Genomic DNA, 7,544 nt, shown 5'->3' with positions numbered 1-7,544 from the left:
CTTGAGCTTGATCGTGAAGATTTTCTGAAGCCTTTCTTCTTGGTGAATTTTTGGAACTTCTTCACTAGCATTGCAAGTTCCCTTCCAATGTCTTCAGGATCATCAGAACTGCTGTCAGATTCTTCTTCAGATGAGAAAACAGCTTTTGCCTTCAAGGCACGAGTTCGCCCATAGTTTGGACCATAGATATCTCTTTTCTCAGAAAGCTGAAACTCATGTGTGTTGAGCCTCTCAAGTATGTCAGATGGATCGAGTGTCTTGAAATAAGGACGTTCTTGAATCATCAGGGCTAGGATGTCAAACGAACTATCAAGTGATCTCAGCAGCGTCTTGGCGATTTCATGTTTGGTGATCTCAGTGGCGCCGAGGGCTTGAAGCTCATTTGTGATGTCAGTGAGCCGATCAAATGTGTGCTGGACATTCTCATTGTCATTTCGCTTGAAGCGGTTGAAGAGGTTGCGAAGGACACTGATTCTTTGATCTCTCTGGGTTGAGACGCCTTCATTGACCTTGGAGAGCCAGTCCCAGACCAGCTTGGATGTCTTCAAGGCACTCACACGGCCATACTGTCCTTTTGTCAGATGGCCACAGATGATATTTTTGGCGGTAGAGTCCAGTTGAGTGAACTTCTTGACATCAGCAGCAGTGACACCTTCTCCAGCCTTGGGAACACCGTTCTCGACGACATACCATAGGTCGACGTCAATGGCTTCAAGATGTATGCGCATCTTATTCTTCCAGTAGGGTTATTCAGTTCCATCGAAGACGGGGCACGCAGCGGAGACTTTGATTATCCCTGCAGTCGACATAGCTAAAACTCCAGGTGGTTAAACCGAATCACACAGAACAAGGGAGCACCTTGCTCTGATACCAATTGAAAGTGCGTTATATCGACTAGAGGGGGGGTGAATAGGCGATTTTTATGGAAGTCTTCAAAACGTGAGAGTTATGAAGACAAACAGCGAAGATTAGGCCTATCACTATGCAGCGGAAGTTAGATTACACTAGGCCAGCCATGGTCATGTATTCAATAGAGTGAAAGCACAATGACAAACAACTACAGTGTAATAAGAATCAGGTTGGAAGAAGTTATGAAGCCAAACAGTTCATACATTCACGTTGTGAAGACAAAAGATAAAGCAAGCATGCAATGGCTTCACAATGTGTAACAGTAAGAAAAGGAAGTGAAGATGAAACCAGTGAGTCGTTGAAGACAATGATATGTTGGACCAGTTCCAGTTGCTGTGACAACTGTACGTCTGGTTGGAGCGGCTAGGTATTTAAACCTTAGGACACATAGTCCCGGACACCCAGTCCTGAACACACAGTCCAGGACACCAAGTCCTCACCGTATTCTTCTTGAGCTAAGGTCACTTAGTCCTCGCCCAATCACTCCGGTAAGTCTTCAAGGTAGACTCCCAAAACCTTCACAACCTTCGTTCACTGGCAATCCAAAATGTCTCTTGGATGCTCTGAACGCGACGCCTAACCGTCTGGAGGATTCACAGTCCTCAAGTGTAATAAGTCTTCAGATCACACAGACAAGAAGACTCAAGTGATGCCCAATTTGCTCTGGCTCTGGGTGGTTAGGGGTTTTCTCCTCACTGGGAATTTTCTCTCAAAGGCTTCGAGGTGGGTTGCTCTCAAACGACAAAAGACGTGCACTAAAATCTGAGCAGCCAACCGTTTATGGTTGTAGGGGTGGGCTATTTATAGCCACTTGGCAACCCGACCTGATTTGTCCGAAATGACCCTGGGTCACTAAGGAACTGACACGTGTCTCAACGGTCAGATTTCAAACTCTCATGGCAACTTTGCTTGGGCTACAAGAAAAGCTGACTTGTCCGGCTCTGGACAAGATTCGCTCTCATTGTCTTCGCTCGAAGACATAGGTTTTTGATTTAGGCATCACTTCAGTCATTCTGACTGGTTCTCCTGGACCCCACTTAACAGTACGGTGGTTCCTATGACTCAACACAAAAGAAAAAGGACTACGAAAGAGCTAAGTCTTCGAGCTCCATAGCCTTCATAACGTGTCTTCTTTTGTCATAGTCTTCAATGTGAATATCTTCATATACCACCTTTGTCTTCAATGTCTTCATACATTTTTAGGGGTCATCTCTGGTAGTAAAACCGAATCAATGAGGGACTTCTACCTGTGTTTTCCTGCAATTCTCACAAACACATTAGTCCCTCAACTAGGTTTGTCGTCAATACTCCAAAACCAACTAGGGGTGGCACTAGATGCACTTACAATGTCCCCCTTTTTGGTGATTGATGACAAACTAGTTGAAGTTTTCAACGGGGAATATAATGTGTGAAGTTTGTAAAGGATAGGGAATTGTCTTCATAAGTTGCAAGGGCTCCCCCTGAAGATGTGCATATAAGTTAATTTGCTTTTGGAATGCAAATGCACATGGCAGGTTGTACTTGTGGAGATCCACTTCAGCTTATGATGACAATCCACTATGCATGTGAAAGTATATGAAGATAATGACATGCATAATGGAAAATGGACGTCTGCAGAATGAGATAAGTGCGGAATTTATCAACCCATACGCTTCTCCCCCTTTTGTCAGCAAGGACTAAAAAGGTTCGAAGACATAGAGTGTCTACTCGTTTCCAGGAGCAGCAGGGTCGTTGGAGGTGTTTGGCGGTGCAGACGAGCTTGGAGGTGCTGAAGCAGGTGGCGGTGATGTAGCATCGTTGTCTTCATCAATGATCCTTGCAGTAACTGTGGCGGCAGATGAAGAAAACTCAGAGTCTTCAAGTGATGGTGTGTTGCGCATCACAGCCCTTCTGGGAGGTGTGGTGTCAAACTTGAAACGCTCTGTGAAGCCATCCTCTTCAAGTTCAGCTTCAGTACATATCATTGAGAGCCCTTTCCATGTACGGCGGCACGTTTCATGTGTAACGAAAGCATTCTTGGTGGCTAGGTTTCGAAGACGATTGACATCCACCAAGAGGCTCTTCATCTGACGCTTTAGCCAGTCGTGATGCCTATCTTGCTTTTGGTGAAGGGCCGCAAGAAGCTCTCGGTCATTGAGGACACGAGCACGCTTCTTGGGTCTTGGAGCATTTGTGCTGTCTGTGGCTTCAGTAGATGCTGGTGCACGTGTAGTGCCAGCCAACGGATATACCCTGGATATGGCTTCAACACCTTCAACATTCTGCGTGAAGCTCTGGTGTTCTGCATTCTGAAGACTTATCGGTTGCTTGGCAGGCTCAGGATATATTGCTTCAGCAGAGGTATCCACATCTGGCCAGAAGATCCGATGGTTTCGGGCAGAGGGCTGATACGAGATCGCAGAGTGCAGTTTGATTAGCCTCATCACCCAAGGAGCATAGAACTTCAAACCAAATAATTCTGAGCCTGACGCTGCAAGTTGGCGTATGAAGAGATCCTGTGCGTTGAAGCATTTGCCATGCAGGATATAGAATATGAGAGTCTTCATTGCACCCTCAATCTTGGCATGTGGTGAGTGTCCCTTAATGGGCCAGAGAGTCCGCCGGATGATGTGATATATGGTCTTGGGCAGGTACTCTAGGTCTTCAATGAAGAACTCAGTAGGATAGGGTGCATCATGGGGCAATGGCTTCATCATTGAGAGCATCTGACTCATATTGGGTTCAGGCCTCTGGAATATGCTCTCAATAGCTTCAGAATGTAGTTGACAGCCTTCCTCGAAGAATTCGCCTGGAGTGGGCAGGCCGGTGAGCTCAATGATATCAAATGCATTGGCTTCATGATGGACATTGCCGGTCATCCACTCCAGGATCCAAGTCTTCGGATCTCTGTTGTATCCTTTGATATGGAGGGTGGCATAGAACTGAAGCAGAAGCTCTTCATTCCAGTGCTCTTCATCAGTCACAAACGGCAGCAGACCCACTTGCCTGAAGCAATCCAGTGCTTCCTCTAAGCAGGGCAGACCAGCAATGGCTTCAACCTCAAGGCGCTTGTGCGGGAAGATGCGACCTTGGTTGTATAGGATGCATGAATAATAGCTGCGCTGAGAATAGCTCCAGAACCTGTCTGATACAATCCTTTCCCTTGAATAGGGGTTCTTGGAGCTATTGAAAAATGTATTGTCTGCCTTGAAGCTGTTGATGTCAAAGGAACCAGGTGCTGATACAGGACCTGGGAACCTTGGCAGCCTTGGGACTGGCTTCTGAACATGAGGCCTGTGCTCAATATGATAATCGAATTGAGGACCTGCAGCAGACTCAGGAACAGAAGTGTCTGGCTCGGTAGCTTCGCTGTCCGCTGAAGAATTTGGTGGGGCGGGCTCCACATTGGCTTCAGTGTTTGTGGTGGCAGCCGCACCATTTTCTTCCTCCGCTTGTGTAGTTGGAGGGACAACCTCAGGCACGTTCTTCTGGAGAACTGCATCTTGATGAAGCGGGGAAGTGGGTTCTGGTGGTGCTTCTTCATTGTCTTCGGCTGATGCAGCCGGAATTTCTGCAGTATGGACTTGAGGCCGTGGACCTTTGCGAAGCCTACGGAACGCAGACGACGCTTGTGGGGTCGGAGTGGGCTGGTCCTCAAAGTCTTCTTCCTCCTGAGGGTGATCCGCCCATGACTCATCGTGTGCCATTGGCGTCAGAGGACGACCAATACTGATGAGTTCGCTTGTTTCAAGCTGAGGAAGGGCTGTATCATATTGTACATTGTCTTGGTGACCAATGTCTTCAGCAGCTATGGGGTCGGCTGCTGGAATATCTTCAGCTTCAGGAGCCTCTGTGGGAGCAGGCTCATGAACTGTTAGTGGTCTCTCTGCATTGGGGTGAATGACAGAGAGGGGTTCAACCATCAAGGGCTCTGTGGGAGCAGCCCGAGCTTTCTTGATCTTGCGCTTCTTCTTGGTTGGGTCAGAAGGAGAGGCTGCAGAGTGTTTCCTCTTTCTAGCTTCAGCCTCTGCATTCCGTGTCTTCTTGAGCTCAGAAGCGGTTGACCGGCTCTTTGGCTTCGAGCCAGTCGTGGAGGTGGGGAAGACAATCGGAATAGCTTCTTGCCTTGGTGCCTCTGGTTCATTCACAGCAGGCTGCTTCTTCTTCTTCGCGGCCATCTTGGGGTCGATGCCAGGACGCCCAAGTGCCTTGCGCTTCTCGGCCTCATTGTAGGCCTGCACACATCGTTCTTCCAGAGACTTCATCCGCTCACGCGAGCCCTGAGCTTCAGCACGCTTCTTCAGGAAATTTTCCTTGAGCTCATGCAACATGGTTTTGAAGCTCTTCACTTCCTGCACGCTGAGCCTGGCCATGTGCTTCTTGAACTGAGCCTTTTCATGATCAATTTTCTGCTTCAGCTCAACTATGCGCTGAGCAATGGCAAGTTCTGAAGCAATTGCGCCTTGGAAGGCGACGCTGAGACCGACAGGCAGCTGCAGATCTTCGAAGCTTATGTCTGGGGAGGCAAACCATTCGTCGATGAAGTTGTGGATGATGGCGACATCAAAGAGAGGCAAATTGTTGAAGATTTCAGCTTCTTCTTTGCTTTTGATAAGCTGCTCTAGAGCGTCATCTCCAAGATCTTCATTGCTAGATAGATCAATGGCTTCGCTGCGCAGAATGGCAGCAGCAGTGAGCTCTTTGCCGGTTTGTTGCTGGGGCTCCTTTTCTTTCTGGGGCTTGGAGACGCGGGATACGTCTTCAGACTGCACACTGACTTCAGGAGGTGCAGTTTTCAGTGGCTTCGCCCTTGAGATTTTTTAGGCAGGGGCCGGCTTTGAAGCTTTTGGTTTCTTCGTCTGCTTTGGCTTCGGCACAGCAGGAGCTTCATCAGACTCAGAGTCAGCTGGAGGGTCATTTACGGCAGTCCCTTGGACTAAGATGTGAGTGATCAGGCCCTCAAGATTGGCAAACGGACCGATGATATTGGGTTCGACGTTGCGTGTGCCATCTGCCCTTGGTGCGGAAGGACCAGGGTTGAAGTCTAACCCAAATTTCTTCTTGTTCAGCTTCGCTGATTGTTGAGCAAACTGGAAGTTGCGCTTGAACAGATTGTCGTCACGACACCAGAGTAGTGACGACGGATGTGCATCATCAGGCTGTGGTCCTCGGACCATGCATGGGTAGAAGCCTTGAGCAATGGCTTCATCTCTGGTCCTGGGCATGAGATTCTTGAAACGGATGTCCCCCCATGGTCTCCTGATGGCACTTTTCTCAGCATACTCCTCAGTGACGAAGCGGTATTTGAACCACTGTTCTGCCCAATAGCGTCGAATCCATTGGATTCGGGTCTTGCGCTGCCCATAGCTCTCTTCTGGATCTGTTTTGTACATTTCTGCCAAGTCTTCAGGCAGATCCTTGGAAGTTCCCTCACGTCTCTGTCTGCCCCCCTTCCTTGCTGCTGCTTCTGAAGCCATAAACTTTAACTTGAAAGGCTTCAAGACTTTCAAAGGCTTCAAAGGCTTTCTTTTTCTGGACCAACAAGAACTGGCTTCAGGAGAGTTTATGTGATGCTGTAGGAATTCTGCAAATGAATGCAGACTATGAGAACCGAAGGATTCTCCCACGGACATGTACCTGTGACAGCATTAAGGTGCGAGGGAAGGGGAAGAGGTCATATGCATTCTCAGAAGGTTTTGAAGATTAATCAGTTTAGAAGACATTGACCTCATCGTGCGAAGACATTCACTCATAGATAAGAAGTTGGTTCCAGATTTGTACGAACCCACAGATCAGTACAAGTGAGGAATCTAACTACTTTATGAAGCACAAGTGAATATACTAGGCATGTTATGAGATGCAGCGAGAGATCTAACTAGTGTGAAGAGAAACTTCTTATGGTAGAAAGTGACAGAACCATGAGATCAAAGGGGCTATAAAAAGAAGTTTTATTTACCACACTGGAACTGCTAGATGGAAGGGAGTTGATGCCGAGAAGTTCAGTCCTCCGTGCCCTAACTTGGCGACGGAAAACACCTACGGCGACGGCGGAGAGGACGATGTCCGCGGTGGGCGTGAGGACGGTGTTGGAGAGGTTGCGGCAGCGAAGCGCTTCATCTCCGGCGTTGTCGAGTGCTAGCGGTGGCGCTAGGGTTCGTGCGAGGGTGGAAGAAAGAGATAATGACCACGGTAAGTGTGAACTTATAGGCGCAGGGGCGGCACCGCGCTATTACTCAGGTGCCCCTGGCGATTCGCATTTGAGTAGTACGTGGCCATCATGCGGTATTTTGGGGGCAAATCCACATCCCACGCACGCCTGGATTGTCGGGCGGTCGTTCCTACTTCTCCGGATTTTATGTGGAGGAATGAGCATTGAAGACGGACTTTATGGTTGTCTCTATATCTTCTGCTGACTAGGACGTAGTGAAGACATTCGACAGTTTCAATAGAATGCATATGACTTGGAGAGATAGAATTTGAGATAGAAAGCATAGAGAGATTAGGGTCCGATCACATTCACTTAGTTCAAAAGATTCAACCAAGAAGACATAACTATAAGTGAATGTTGTAGAGGACAGAACACTAGTATATATATATATATCTATACAAGCAACGTAGTGAAGATAATCATGAAGACATGTTCGAAGCCAAACCAA

The sequence above is a fragment of the Triticum urartu genome, chromosome 2, assembly GCF_003073215.2.
Source record: "Triticum urartu cultivar G1812 chromosome 2, Tu2.1, whole genome shotgun sequence".
Lineage (NCBI taxonomy): Eukaryota > Viridiplantae > Streptophyta > Magnoliopsida > Poales > Poaceae > Triticum > Triticum urartu.
Note: the sequence above shows the minus strand (reverse complement) of the source record.